Raw genomic sequence first — 16,619 nt, 5'->3', positions numbered from 1 at the left:
ACTTTTCTAAACTCTCACTCAGAACTAAAATCCTTATTCAAAGAAGACAATGTAAATTCTTCTAAATTAGAAGTATCACTTAAAATCCTTGCACTGTATCCAAGTACACTGCCTTCTTGACTAATGGGTCTCTTCTCATCTCATCAACATGCACCACACTCACATCTAATATCCCTTGTTCATTTCCTCTTTACTGGTTTCCCATCACACATCTAATTTCTTCATCCCTCCTTTTCCTCCTTCATCTCCCTCCCACCATCCTTCCACTCTGCTTCATTCTACCCTTAGACCTTTCTGCTTGAATATCTTCCTCCCCAACTTTAAGTAAGCTTTCTGAATAAATTATATAGCAAATGACCACTTTATTTAACTTTATACAACTTCTGTTACATGCTTTTGTCATAATAATGTATAACCACCCCTACTGACTGCTGTTAATTGTATGTGCCACTTTGTCACCTCAGGTTATACCTGGAAATGGTCCAAGTGGATCAGTATTCTGTCCCTTTCAACAAATAATATTAATAAATATAATAAAATCAAGTAAAATAAAATAAATCACTGCCGGTGTGTTTGTATTAAAGAAGTTAATATGATATTTACTGAAAACTTGTCCATATTTTTGTTTAGAAATACAAGTTTTAGATGTGCAACAAGTAGTATACAGTTAGGCCTGATTTATGCCACTATGTTTATTGGGGTACATATTACACCGTCGACAACTGACTAAATCGACAACCGGCCCTGTAGCACCAATTCAAAAAGCATTACATCATCGACACTTTAAATAAACTGCTGGCGACTCTAACAACGCTACACCCACGAGAGTATATTAGCTAAGCTAGATAACATGTGAGGTAGGGGATGTAGTTATAATGTTAATATGTACCTGTTTATTGACATGCTTTGCATTTTTATTGTGATTAACATGCTGTTTGAGGTTTGATTGGTGAAGATATTGTTTTACTTGTATATCTTTAATATTTATAGTAGTCATTAAGTGATTTTGTGAGATAAGGGACCTTCAATTATGTTTGTTAATTATTTGGGTTTGATTGGGCAGCCACGGTGGTGCAGCAGTTAGCGTTGCCACCTCACAGCAAGAGGTTCTCCGGTTCGATCCTTGGCTGGGGTGCCTTCTGTTCAGAGTCTGCATGTCCTCCCTGTGGTCATGTGGGTTTCCTCCAGGTGCTCCAGTTTTATCCCACATCCCAAAGACATGCTGTAGGTGGATTGGACACTCTAAATTGGCCCTAGGTGTGACTGTGTGTGTGTATGCTTCCATGGAAGGTTGGGTGCCGGACTGGCAACTCGACACCGTAAAACTCCACTGCCAATCATGAGCAGACAGGTGATCCACTGTGGCGACCCCTAACCAGGAAAAGCCGAAAGAATAAGAAGAATTATTTGGGTTTGATTATTGGGTGTCTTGATGAAATCTTATATTTAAGATACTACAATAAAATAGCTAAATTTGTCACCAATCTTCTTCATAGGACCCACCACTGGCATAGCTTAAAACCATTAAACTGGCTTGAACTTCATGACTACCTAACATATTCACAAGTAACTACAGCACACAAACTAAATCATCATCCAGAAAAATGTCCTGCACTACATAACTTATTACTAACCTACTGTCCAGCAAGGGAACTCTGTTCTAGTAACAAATTCTTACTACTCACAATAATGTTGCAGGAAACCCACTGTACTCCCAATACGTTGCTAAACTCTGGAATAGTATCCTCACACAAATAAAACTCTCCAACAAACAAAATAGTTTTAAACCACTGCTCAAAAAACATGTTAACCACTCCTGGTCCTGCACATGCTCATCACCAGGTTAAGAGTTTGTATTCACCATACAATACTCTCCAAACACTATCCTTAAACAGAATACTGTCAACCTTTCACTGAAATGCAATCCACTAAGTTACATGTGGCTTTCTTTACTAACATCTATCTCTGTAAAAATCTTAGAATATATAAATAGTAACTACTGTATGTGTATAAATGTAAATAGAAATGTAACTGCTCTGTGTTTAACTGGAACTAAATATAATGCAATGTAAACAAATGGAGCTTTTCTTTCCGGACCTCCTCTAAAAATGGGTATTACCCAACCCAGTTGGACTTTCCCAGTAAACAAAGAAAGAATGTGTAAAAATCTGTTAACCATCTTACTGTGTAATTTAATTTAATCCTGATTTACACTCGGGATTAATTCTAACCTGTGGAACTTGTTTAACTTGCTTACTTATGTAATCTCTGTAAATAGTCTTTTTGTAATATGTAATGCTGGTATTATGTAATGCTGTATCTGCTTACCCTTGGAGCTTTTCTCCCCGGGCCTCCACTGAAAATGGACATGCATCCAGTTGGACTATCCCAGTCAACAAATGTAAAATAAAAAAAATATAAATAAATAAATATATATTTATTATATATATATATATATATATATATATATATATATATATATATATATATATAAAATTCTGTTCCTATAAGTTTACTTGCACATACTCAAGTTAATAGCATGTTTGTCCTGTCAAATCTCAAACCATTGAATCACTGGAATAGGTGCTACCATGTGTCCCAAAGTGGGAAATCCTATTCTCATATTATTTACTAGTTAACAAATCTGGACTTGGTTAAATGTAATCAATGAACTCCACATCTTCCAAAAACTGCTCAGCCATCAATTTTGTACACACACACACACACACACACACACACACACACACACACACACACACACACACACACACACACACACACATATATCCGGACTTGAAATGTGATAGATGAGTTCCATATCATTCAAGAACCACTCAGCCATCCATTTTTCACTATATCTATCCACATCTACATATATATATATATATATATATATATATATATATATATATATATATATACACATAATGTAACTATATAGATGCCTATATCTACATCTATCCAACTATATATACAAATATGTGTGTGTGTGGGGGGGGTTGCATTGTATTTCCTTTTGCCTCCCACAATCATGGCTGAAAAGAAACCAAGATGGACAAATTTGCCTACCCATTAAGACTGGGATAAAGTTGTTATCTTCACAAACCATAATTGTAAATACTCTTACTCCAACTGCTTCATTAATCTTGCATGAAGTGATCATGGTATTTCCTCAAGAGATTCTTCATCTGAGCTGCTTTGATGGCAAAGAGAGATAAAGCCCCTGCTGACCCTGGTTCAATGAACAGCTTGGGCTACTGACAGGGTGGCAGGGAGGGATGTGTATGTCCATCCTGTGACCGTCCATGATCCATAGAGGGTAGCTGTCCGCAGAAGTAGTCAATGAGTGAGGGAGGCAGGAAAAGGGAAGTGGGTAGGGCATGTAAAAGAAAAAAACAGCCTGCAGAGTAGCAAAGACGTCTTGTCCCCCAAGGATGCCCTTAGAATTTACAACTGGTCCCAACAATTCTGAAGTAAGTCCAGAAGGGTACAGACTAGATGGTAGTTCTGGTGTGGATGTGAGGCACTAGGCACCAAGCTAATAAGAATGATGTGCAAGGAGTGACCAAAAAATAAAAAAAAAAAAGATTCTTCCTCTGAATAGTGTGAAACTCATTGTTAGTAATAGTTCTATATTTCTGGGCTTTTCTGAACCTTCTTATATGAAAAGTGGTATGAAAATTCAGAAAGAGAGAGAGAGAGCTATATATAGTTATATAGAGAGATAGCTAGATATATGTAGATACAGATATAGATATACACACCTATTTTGGAAATATAGAGTATATTTATTATAACTGTAATTGCCTTAATATTGCTACAACTCAAGTGCTCTAGGTTGCACTGCATCTGAAGTGTTTGTATGTTTTAGCTGCTTTTCTGTATATATAGACTTCTCTGTATATGTAGACTAGCTACTTACTCTGCTGTGTTACTTCCTCTTAAATCGTTTTTCAGTTGTGCACTTGCCTTGCTTCATTTAAAAAAGTTTTAAATTTCTAATTTTGTAGAGTTTTAATTGCATTTACTGTCTAGGACTACACACTCAAGTGTGTTAGCCTTTTCTGTGTTTATTTACTGTATTATTGCATTGTTTAGCCTGTTTCAACAAAAAAATATATACTATCTTGTTTGCTCGTTTCCCACCTTTTCTAGCCAGTACATATCCCAAGCTTTGCTTGTCTCAGGACTTTATTTTCTGTGCTCAGAGCTATCCAGACCTTGCATTGGTAGAGGGAAGTCCTACTGCCTACCAGTGGGACTGGTGAGCATTGTACTGCCTATCTAACGCTAGAGGAGTGATTTCCAGATCTGAAATTGTAATGTTATTAGCCTTTTGGGCTGATTTCTATCCCTTTCAACTTTCTGGCTTAAAAACGCATGTGTTTGCACATTTTTCACATCGTGCAGCACTGCGAGGCTACAGATAAACTATTCCAGGTGCCAGAAAGTCTGCTCTTCAAATTTTCCCTTAAAACTAGCTGGTTTCTCAGTAGTAGCACTAAAATCTGAACCCCTGTGACTAGCACTTGCTCTAGAACCTGCTGGAAAGCACTAGGAAGCCTGAAACAGATACAAGCACTCAGCTCTCCTTGTCAATAAGGAGAAATTAATCATAGGCACTAAACAGCCTATAATTGCAAAGTACCTTGCAAAGGTAAGGGAAAACAGCTCTTAAACTTTACATGAAAGCACCTAAACAGACATGTCCAAGGGTCAGCTTCCGGTGATTTCTCCTGTCCACCTGGTGAATCTGGGCATACTGGGGCAATGCGGCAGCTGCCTCATGTACACAGACAATCCTCTCCTCCTACTACCCAACACTACAACCTGCGAGAGATGCACTTACATAGCCAAACTGGAAGCAAAGCTCTCTCTGGCCAAGATTGTGCTAGACAGTCAAGAGGAGAAGGTTAACACCTGCATCACACCTCAAGCAGCTCATAGCCCTTCAAAACCCACACCATCATCACCCACACATAGCAACACTAAACCCACATATGCGGAGGCCCTTAACATTAACCTGCCCAAGCAACAAGGACCTCCGAAGCCGAAAAGCAAACAAACACCAGTCACAACCAAAGTGCCACATAGCTCACAACACCAGTGTGCCACCCAACAACAGCCCCTAAGGCAAGACAATGTACCCAACACTTTAGTCATAGGTGACTCTATAGTCAGGCACACTGATGTCCCACTCACCAGACTGAACAAGGAGAAAATTACAGTCAGCTGCCTGTCGGGTGCCAGGATCCACCACATAACGCATGCACTCAAGTCACTCCACAACAAGTACAAATACGACTCTGTCATTGTCCATGCTGGAGTGAATGACTTGAGACATACCTCCCTGGACTACATGAAAAGAGATATGGAAGAGCTCTTGGATCATGTGACCCAGGCAGGTATGACCCTAGCCCTGAGTAGCATTCTTCCTTTGCCCAAAATGATACCACAGTATAAGGACAAAATGATTGACTTCAACAATTGGCTAAGCTTCTGGTGTCATTCAAAGGAGATCCAGTATTTGTCTGCTGGGAAGACATGATCAACAAACCACGATGCCTTGCCAAAGATGGTCTGCACCTGTCACCCCTGGGATTCAGGTTACTGGCTAAAGCTCTTGCCACCCCTATAGTGCCTTTTTTAGGCAAGGTTCAAAGGATAAAACCACCACCATAACAGATAGAAGCAGGCAAAATCTGAAGGTAATCCTACTCAATGCTAGAAGTCTAAACCTCAAAATGCACTCTCTTGAGGCACTCCTAAAAATGGAAAACATCGATATCTGTGCAGTAACTGAGACCTGGTTCAAGGCTCCAGAGAGCACCCCTGCAATACCAGGCTACAATTCTTACCACACTTTTTGGCCACAAAACCAGGACCGAAACACTAAAGGTGGAGGAGTGTCCATATTCACCAAAGATATTCACACCTCCAGGCTAGTTTCCCAACACAATGCATCTGAAATTCTCCAGGTGCAACTAACACTAGGTAAGACTGCAATCCAAATTGTAGCTTGCTACACATCCCCAACCATGCCCCAAGATTCTCACTACACCTTTCTAAACATACTGGAAAATATTAAGATACAACCAAACACTCTAATACTGGGTGATTTCAACTACCCTGCCATTAATTGGGAAAACTACTCAGGTACCAACTCCTTTTCCCAACGGTTCTTGGAATTCATAAATTCCAATGCCCTGGATCAACTAATCCATTGTCCCACCAGGGGCTCCAATATCCTAGACCTGGTCATTACCAACATGGGAGATAGATGCTCCACACCAGTGGTCACGCCCTCATTGGTCAGGTCTGACCATAAGCAAATCATCCTTGGTATCCACATCCCACCCCCACCCCCCAGTAAGGAAACCTCCTTAAAAAACTTCTCCAAAGCCAACTTCAAGCTACTGGAGTCAGAAGTGACAAACTTCACAACACCCACGCAGATGGGATCTGGAAGTTCAACTGCAGAATCCTACACTAAGGAACTGTACGAGCACATCCACTCGTGCATGAATCGTGCCATCCCAAATAGAACCAAGATGCTCTTCTCCAAAAAAAGGAAGCCAATCTGGTGGTCCCCTGCTACAACAAACTATACAACAGAAGGAAGAAACTGTTGCAAAAAAGAGGAAAATCCCAGGATGCAAAAAACTCCCTCACCAGCCCCAGTAAGAAGCTGAGATCACTCATAAAATCCTCAAAGGCTAGTTACGAAAATAAAATTGCCAAAGATTTCAAAGACAACCACAAGGCATTCTATAGTTATGTCAAGAATTTAAATGGCAATGCTCAGATCTGCTCTGAGTTACAACAGAATGACATTAAATATACTGATCCCAAGGATATTGCCAATATTCTGGCAGATCGATTTAGTGCCAACTTCACCCCACTCTCACCCCCTAAAGGGCCCATCTCAATACCAAAAGATTGCCAAATTCCGATAATCATGGCCACACAGGTAGAAACCGCACTCTCCAAAGCTAAGAATACAGCATCCATGGGACCAGATGACATCCCAGGCTGTGTACTACATGAACTACAAAATGAACTGGCACCTCACCTAATTGTCATGTTTAATCATAGCCTCACCTCAGGCTTCGTGCCCACAGAGTGGCGCACAGCTACAGTAATCCCGCTCCACAAGGGAGGATCCACCTTGGATCCCGGGAACTACCGCCCCATCAGTCTGACAAGCCTGATTTGCAAGGGCATGGAACGCATTATCATGGAACTTATAAACAAAGACATTGGCAACCTTCAAACACTGGACCCCACCCAGTTTGGGTTTGTGAAGGGCCGATCTTGTCTCCTGAATCTGATTGACTTCTTCGTATCAGTCTCCAGAGCTATGGACGAGGGTAAGGCAGTCCACACAGCCTATCTGGACCTCAACAAGGCCTTTGACACCATCCCCCACTCTGGAATCATAGATAAACTTACTAAGCTGGGCATAAATCCCTACGTCACTCAATGGGTTGCTAACTGGCTTACTGACAGAACCCAGACAGTAAAAGTAGCCAACTCCAAATTCAGCTCCAGACAAGTGACAAGTGGAGTACCTCAGGATTCATTATTGGGACCACTCTTGTTTGGCATCTACTTCTCTGAAGTACAGGCCAACACTAAGGGACTCTGGCTAACAAAGTTTGCAGATGACTGCAAACTGGGAGCCATTATTGAATCCCCAAATGATGTGGATATTCTACAAAAGGGCCTTACAGAAACAGATGCCTGGTGCCAGAGCCATGGGCTCAAGCTTAATGCCAAGAAATGTATAGTAAACCCCTTTGGAAAAAAACATGTATCCATGAGTTACCACATAGGTGGCAGGACACTAAACATCGAAAGTGTGATGAGAGACTTAGGGACACAGGTGGACAGTGGTCTCACTTTCTATAACCACATTGCCACAACAGTCAGGAAACCCTTCTATGTGGCACACCTCATCACTAAGGGCTTTTCATCCAGAAAAAAGGAGGTCATTTTCCCACTGTACTCATCCCTCATTAGACCCATTATAGAGTATAATGCCCCAAAACACTCGGCTTTCCTGAGAACACTGGAAAATATGAAGGTCTCTCCAAACACCATTATATTGGGCGACTTCAACTACCCAAACATAGACTAGGAGTATTACTCTAGCTCCAACACCCTAGCCCAAAGGTTCCTAGAATTTATAAACTCAAATGCTATGGAACAACTTGTTACCACTCCCACAAGAGGGGAAAACATACTGGACCTGATCATCACCAACATGGGGACTCTATGCTCTAGACCAGAAGTATCCTCACTGGTAAGATCAGACCATAAACTAATCTCACTGGATATTCACATCCCGACCCCACCCCCTGCCCAGAAAACCACAGTGGAAAACTTCTCTAAAGCAAATTTCACACTCCTCAAAACTGAGGTGGAATCCTTCAAAGCCCCGGCCTGTGGAAAATGCCCAGACCAATCCTTTATAAACGATTCTATGAACACCTTCAGGAATGCATGGATCATATCCCAAATAAAACAAGACCCAATCCCCAAAGGCAGACGTCCTGTCTGGTGGACCCCAGCCATAAACAAACTATACAATAGATGATAGAGCAAAATCCCAAAAAGGGAAGGCATCACTGATCAGTATTAGCAAAAACTACGGGCACACATAAATTGTCTAAGGCCAGCTTCGGAGAAAAATTGCACAGGACACTAAGGATAATCACAAGGCTTTCTTTAGTTATGTTAGGAACCTGGGTGGTAATTCCCAGATATGCTCAGAATTAGTCCAAAATGACAAAAATACACCGAACCCACAGACATTGCCAACATCCTAGCTGACAGGTTCAGCGCAAACTTCTCCCCTCCCACCAAAAGGCAAATATCTGTCCCAGCAGAGTGCTGCCCCTGAAATCTCAGATGCTCAGGTAAGAGCCGCCCTCTCCAAAGCAAAAACACAGCATAAATGGGACCAGATGCATGAACTCCAAGAAGAGCTAAACCCAAACATAAAACTACTGTTCAATCTCAGCCTTACTACAGGATATGTGCCCAAGAGTGGCGACAGCAACAGTGGTCCCTCTCCATAAAGGTGGTGCCTCAACGGATCCTAGAAACTATCGCCCCATAAGCCTGACTAGCTTGGTCTGCAAAGCTATGGAAAGGATCATCATGGACAAACACTGGATCCTACCCAGTTCAGCTTTGTTAAGGGCAGATCCTGCCTCTTAAACCTGGTTGATTTCTTTGAAACAGTCACCAAGGCCATTGACGAGGAGAAGGTGGTCCACACAGCCTACCTGGACCCCACTCGGGCATTATAGATAAGCTCACCAGCTTAAATATAAACCCTATGTCACTAGATGGATTGCAAATTGGCTCAAGGACAGACCCACATGGTTAGAATTGCTGGGGCCATGTCAGACTCAAACCAGTTACAAGTGGTGTCCCACACGGCTCAGTCCTGGGACCTCTCTTGTTCGGTATATATTTCTCGGAGGTACAGGCCAACACAGAAGGACTGTGGCTGACCAAGTTCGCAGATGACTGCAAACTGCGCCATAATCGACTCTCCAGCCGACACAAGCATCCTCCAAAGGCCTCATAGAAACAGACAACTGGTGCCAGAGCCATGGCCTCATGCTAAATGCCAAAAGTGTATAGTCATCCCTTTGGCAAACAAAGTGCCAAATTACCACATAGGTGGTAATCCATTAAGTACAGAAGAAGTAATTAGGGACCTGGGGACCCAAGTTGATAGCAATCTCTCATTTGACAACCACGCAAAGTGGTTAGAAAAACATTTTATATATCCCACCTAATCATGAAGGGATTCACATCTAGATCAGGGAGGTCATCGTGCCTCTTTACTCATCCCCCATAATTGAGTACAATGCCCTTTTGGGATGTACCTTACCAGACACCTGCAGCAACTGGAAAGACCCCAGAAGTACCTCACCAAGAGGATCAAAGGGCTCAAACAGATGCCATATGCTGCCATCTAAAGAAACTCCAGCTCTACTCAGTGGCATACCGCCTGTTCAGAGGCGATCTGTGCCTGACGATAAAGCCATGTCCAACCCAGAATTAATGGACATGCTGCACCTCAGAAAATCAAATCCCATCGAGCTGAGACTTGAACCTCAGCACTGAAATAAATAGGACATGCTGGAGGGACAGATTCATAACCCAGAGGCTCCCTTCACACTGGAATAAAATCCCAGTCCAGGTTAGGCAGAGTCCCTCATTGACTCTCTACTAGAGGAATCTTGATGAGTGGATGGGAGATCGGTATCACTTCTGTGTCACTGTTAGACAGAGGCACAGTATACTAACCTTGAAAAAGGGCATTAACATACAAGGCCATGTCAAACCCTGAGCTGTTGGACATGCTCCACTTAAAGAAATCCCAATCCCTCAGAGCCACATGCTCCAGGGATCTAAACCTTGTCATCACAATGAACAAAACATGCTGGAGGGATAGGTTCCTGACCCAGAGACTCCCCATACTCTGGAATAGACTGCCCATACATATCAAGCAGAACGCCTCATTGGCCCTCTTCAAAAGGAATCTTGATGATTGGATGGGAGATAGGAAATTCATCCTGGGGATCATGCCAGTCGCCCTGCTAGACAGGGGCCTGTTGACATAAATATTGTGGGAAGAAATATCCAGGGAATTGTTATGGCTAGGCTTGCATAGGCCCTAGGGCCAATAGCCTAGTACCAACCTATGAACCTATGAACCTATACAACCAAAAAATCCAGCACTCCAAAAATCCTATAAATAGCCACTTATTGATGCCCCAGTGGTAACTTGTAATGCCCATAAACCCTATTTCTGTTGTGGGATTCACGAGTTGTCATTGTGGCATCAGTAAATGGATATTTATTTAATTTTTGGAGTGCTGGATTTATTTATTTATTTTTTTGGATGTAATTTATGATCTGTGCATTTGTTTTTCTCCTGCCCTGCATTTGCAGTTTGTTTATATATATCTTGCAGTAGGGTAAATGTTTATTATATAAAATACTGACTAAAGTAAATGAGGCATATAAAAGGTTCGAATAAAATTAATGCTAGATAACACTGGCAAACCAGGATGTGATATGTGGAAATTTTTTGACTAATTCCCAATAGCGTTTGTTAATGACCATCAGTTTTTGAGAGCATAGCTGCTGCACGTAGAATATTATACTGTTTTCCCATCTGCCTTGTTAATCTGAATCATAATTATGTACTTTACACACTGTATTTGAAACATATGCTTGTAAAACTATGTCAGTGGAACACATGCTGCTTTAATGCATTATGTATGAGCTTTAATTTTGATTGTTGTCATAAGCTGGGCTGACCTAACCTCTACTATTGTATATATCACAGTGGTGGCACAATTCCTCAACATTTGACATTTGTGCTTATTTCATAATAAGGACTACATAGAACATCACTTAGCAAATATAGCCTTGAATAAATGGGAAACTCATATTTTCTTTCTAGGTATTAAATACCTACAAACAATTAGGATAAAAATTAAATGAAGTTCATTAAAACACTCAGTTTTAAAATCACAGTATTTTTCTCATGCATAACTAAGTTTTCTTTTTAATAATTATTATGGTGTTCAAAAAATTAAAATTATTAGTTTCCAACTTTTTCTATTAAAAAACATAATATATAACATAAAATGGTCAAAGATTACAATGCAAGTGTTTAAACATTTACTTTTATAGAATGATTCATTATCATAGCTTTCTTTGTGTTGGGCTCTGTAGAGAAAGAAGAATCCCATTAACATAAATAATTAAGCTTTTATATCACAGCAGATGAAATGCTGAAAGTCATAAAAAAACTCAAAGCTAAATGAAAGAGGAGCCTGAAGAAAAGGTAGCCTAGTTTTGTTTTATTACAAACAGTGAACTAAAAGAAAAGGTGGCTAAGATTAATATTTAGATCACTGTTTTGAATGTAAGTCTTACCTCTTCATGACTGCTAAGTCTCATATCAAATGGCAGGGATTTATAAAACATTGAGTAGGCTTCACATGAGGCCTACATGATGTTTACTTATCGGTGCAATGAACAGCAGCACTAATCGCATATGCATGCTGCTCATCATGTCTACATGAAGGCAAATATGTTTTTGTGGCCAGCAACAGTGTTGGCGGCTAGCAAAATGTGTTGAGCAGCACAAACACATGCAGTAAACAAACGAGCCTGCCTATGGACAAACCTGTTAAGCATGTTCACGCAGACAGCATGAAGAGCTCAGTAAGGCGAATCATGCAAGCTGTACATAAGCTGGAAATGCTTACTGAGGGTGCTGTGCATACAAATCATATGTATGAATACAGAAATAAGAAAGAGGGGAGAGCAAACGGCAAGGGTAACTACAACACATGGGTTACCAGACTGGAAAAGTGTCCTGAGAACAATGTACACAGAAATCAGAGAGATGAATGCAGAAATATGTAAGGAGGGAAGGTAAATGTTCAAATCTATTAAGATAATTGATGTGAATTTTCTTATGTAACAAGACTATTTTGCAATAAGAAAATTTTGCAATACGTATGTCATATTAATTAATGGTGGTCACATTTCCCGAGCAAAAATAGGTAAATAAAAGCAGACATGATATTTTAGGATGTGACTGTTACACAAATTAACATTGTAAGACAGGGGAATGACATGACACATGAATGTCATTGATATGCTCAGTTCAGATGACAGTTTGGAAGGACAGTATATATATTATGGGATATTTGCACAGCGTGCATTCTATCACTATAACATTGGAAAATACTAATGCCTGAAAAGCCACAATTCCTTTTGCAAGGATCAAACCCATCCCATCATTGCTAACAATGACCTGGGTATTAATTGTGTATCCAAAAACACCTTGACCAGCAGACAGTGATGCAAAAACACATTGTAGTATTGCTATTATACTATTTATTACATATCTATGTTAAAAAGCACATTCCATACAGAGAAAAAATCCAGACCGGTTTCGGCCAATACAACACAGCCTTCTTCAGTGTAAAAAGTACATATCAGAAAGATCCCTCTATTTAGCTGTGGTGATTAGAAACATGTGACTCATCAGTGTATTTAAAGGTAGTTAGGCATTTAGTATGGATATTAATAGTTTACTTAATGGTTTGGCCTGGGATCGCAATGATTTGGCGGTGCTTGGTTTGGATGGGGATCATCCAGATGGAAATCTTGGGACATCCACACCCATAGATAATTCCTCTAGAACACAAGTTTTAAAATTGAATGAGTATGACGTCATTACGTGGTAACATATGGCGTTTAAGATTATTCAAGGCATATATGCTTAAAGATATTACACCCAGGGGTCTCAGGGTTAGGGTACAACCCCTAGTTAACAACTGTGATGATTTTTTATTGAAAGCTTGGAGTGAGGCAGAACACAAGGCCACCATGAGTTTTGTTGAGCTCTTGGCAGGGCATTATGAGAGAACTGTAGATCAAGAATTATCAGAGATTACATTGTTGTGTGACTCCATTAAACAGTTTGAGGGACAGCCCCAATATATATCTCATTTGAAAAAACTTAGGAATTATTAACCCTTGAAGGACAACTTGTGGAATGTGCTTTTTAGCACAGATATGTAATAAATAGTAATATAATAGCAATACTACAATGTGTTTTTGCATCACTGTCTGCTGGTCAATCCTTTTTTGGATACTAGTTTGGGACCTGGCAGTTACCTTACTTGCAGGGGCTGTCTTTCTTTGTATTAATTGTGTATTCCACAAAAATAGGCCTAACACATTCTTGAGGAGAATCATCCTTGAAGGGAATTATGCACTGCAATATTCTAATGGTTATGCATCCCATATGTAGGTGTGTGTGTGATGTTAAAAATGTGGGAGCAGAGTGTGACATACATGATAGCCTTGTGTAAGGCATTCATACCTGACACAGTTATTTTGCAGACAGATGAGAACAGATGCAAACACCACTCCATTATGTAATGTATTCCCCAGAGCTGGGTATTGCCAACATCTGCCACAAGAGGAAGCAATGAGTATTGTCACAAACAGATGAAATGAATGTGTGAATGAACATCATATCATGTCAGAATGACAGCAATTAAATGAGTATGCTCATGTTCACACAGTTCTGATCAGTTCTATGTCAATGTTCCATGGACAAGGAAGATTTCTCTGTATGTCTGTACACATACCACCCAAGATGTGGAGCATACTTTTGTACACCACAGTACTCAATGCAAGTCCCAAAGCAGCACTCTCACCATAATACTGGCAGAACAAATGCCTTCTGCCATGAAATCCAAAGCTATGTTCACATGTGTTCGTGCAACATATCAAGGGACAAGACATTATGTAATGTAATAGTTGTGTGATGTCAGTATATTCATACCAAATTAAACCCTATGCTAGAATTGTACATCAAGTGGTACAACTCTTCCCAATAACAATATGGCTATTAATCACATTCGCCACAGTGGAACTGTTACAACAGCTGTTGAGCTCCACCTATGTGAAGTCATTCAATCAGCTGTACTGTATTTGCCCATAATTGTTATTGTCTAAAATTGATGGGGGAGGTCTCTGCCACACACAAAGTATATTTGGTGGATGTCTTTTCCTGCAGAACAGTTAAGGACATAAATGCTTACAGTTACTCAATGCTGGTTTGGAACACTTGACTAAGCATTGAGCAAATCAACATCATGAATGTGCCATGGTATAAGCACATCACTAATTGTCATATGTGTAGTTATGTGAAAGCATTACATCATGTGTATGAATCAAGGAATATATATTGCTCAGAAAGAATCTTGCTGTATGTCAGACAACATTGCCTGATGCTGGGTATACCAAATCCACCTGTGGCCACCTACTGTTGTCACTGTGATGGTAGAACAACAATAATGTCGATATAATCCCAAATTGGAACACATGCCTTACTTAGACAACAAAATACATTACATCATTTCATTTCCTCAATCTTGAGGAGATACTTCAATATAACTAGGATGGAATGGCAATCTATCCAAATGGCAGCATCAGTCTTCAGTACAGCCTTTCAAAGGAAATATATAATAAACACTTGTAACACGAAACAATATCTATACATGAACATAGCACATGTGAGTGACAACACTGTTAACAACATGTACAATGACCATAAGCAGTGACATCTGGATTTCAGCTATATGGCTAACATCACAGGCTTATAATGGTTTGCTGAAACACAAGCGCAATGACAGATTTATTTGATGACTGTGACACTGCACATTTCAATGGATGACATCACTATTGTGCATTACTTTCATGTTTCCACAACACACTGTATAGATATACCTCATATATGTATTTGCAGCATGTTCTACACAATACAAAGACACACAGTGACATACATCAGTAATTCCTGTATTCAAATTCCCTACCAGTCAACTGGCAGAATCTACACATAAGTGTATTATATCCAGTCACCACAGGAGAAGTCTGATTGCATGTGAGCCACATAGCATCTTTGAAAGGGTGACATAGCTGTGTCATGCAAAGGAGATGTGTGTGCAAAAATAACTCCTATAGGTATGCAGACATCTAAATGCTAAGAGGTGTAATTCACACCTGCATCCAGGTACATTCACACATGCACACAATCAAGGCAGTCTCACTGCTGTATCTGAATCCCCTATCTATTGACTGACACAATCTACATACAAGTGTATTATATGCACATGCCACAGGAGATGTCTTACTTTAGTGGTGTGAGAGTGCATTTTTGAAATGGTGACCTCATCATAGATTTCATAGATTTTCATAGATTAGTACTAAGCTAACTGCCCTTATTTGCCATTTTTAGCCAGCCTATTATCCCCTTGTGAGACAAAAACGCTGCACCTTTGTGTGTTTGCAACACACCATTAGGCCACCCTCCCAACCCAGTGGTTGTAGACTGTGTTGTAGACTGTATGTATTTGTGAATAGAGTAAAAAGGAGATGTGGGATTAGTCTGACCATGTAAATATTTCTCACGAGTAGTAGTCAAATGAGAACAGCTGTTGAATTAATCCTTCTGTGATGCAAAATCCCTACCCTTACATACACAAATTGATTATTGTGAGATTAGAACCCCCTCTATTTAGCTTCACAATCTAGTAGATGCAGTACATAACACATGTGCAACCACAGAAGACTTACTTTTATAGTGTGAGACTACACTTTCTAGAGGATGACATCATTGTGGGGTTGCAGAGAAGATAATGTTTGGAGAAGGGTCTGATATTGATGTGGACTCACCATGCAGTTTAAAATTTACTACCAGCTACTATTTTACTGAGACCAGCAGTAGTTAATGTTATACTTACATAGCTCCATACACATGCAAGTTGAATGCCATGAAATTAGAACCCCCTATCCCTGTAGCTATGCAATCTACAGGATACACTACTTAATGCAAGTGCCACCACCCAAGTCTGACTTTTATAGTGTGTGAGTACATTTTACAGAGGATGACATTAGTGTTATATTGCAGGGGAGAAAGGTATGACTCTGGTGTGGACTCACCCTGCAGTGTAAAATGAATCCCCAGCTACTGGTTTATTAAGGTCATCAGCACT

The sequence above is a fragment of the Protopterus annectens genome, chromosome 11.part0, assembly GCF_019279795.1.
Source record: "Protopterus annectens isolate FY-2018-M chromosome 11.part0, PAN1.0, whole genome shotgun sequence".
In the NCBI taxonomy this organism is placed as follows: domain Eukaryota; kingdom Metazoa; phylum Chordata; order Ceratodontiformes; family Protopteridae; genus Protopterus; species Protopterus annectens.
The sequence above is the reverse complement of the archived record's forward strand: the minus strand, read 5'-3'. Positions refer to the sequence as shown.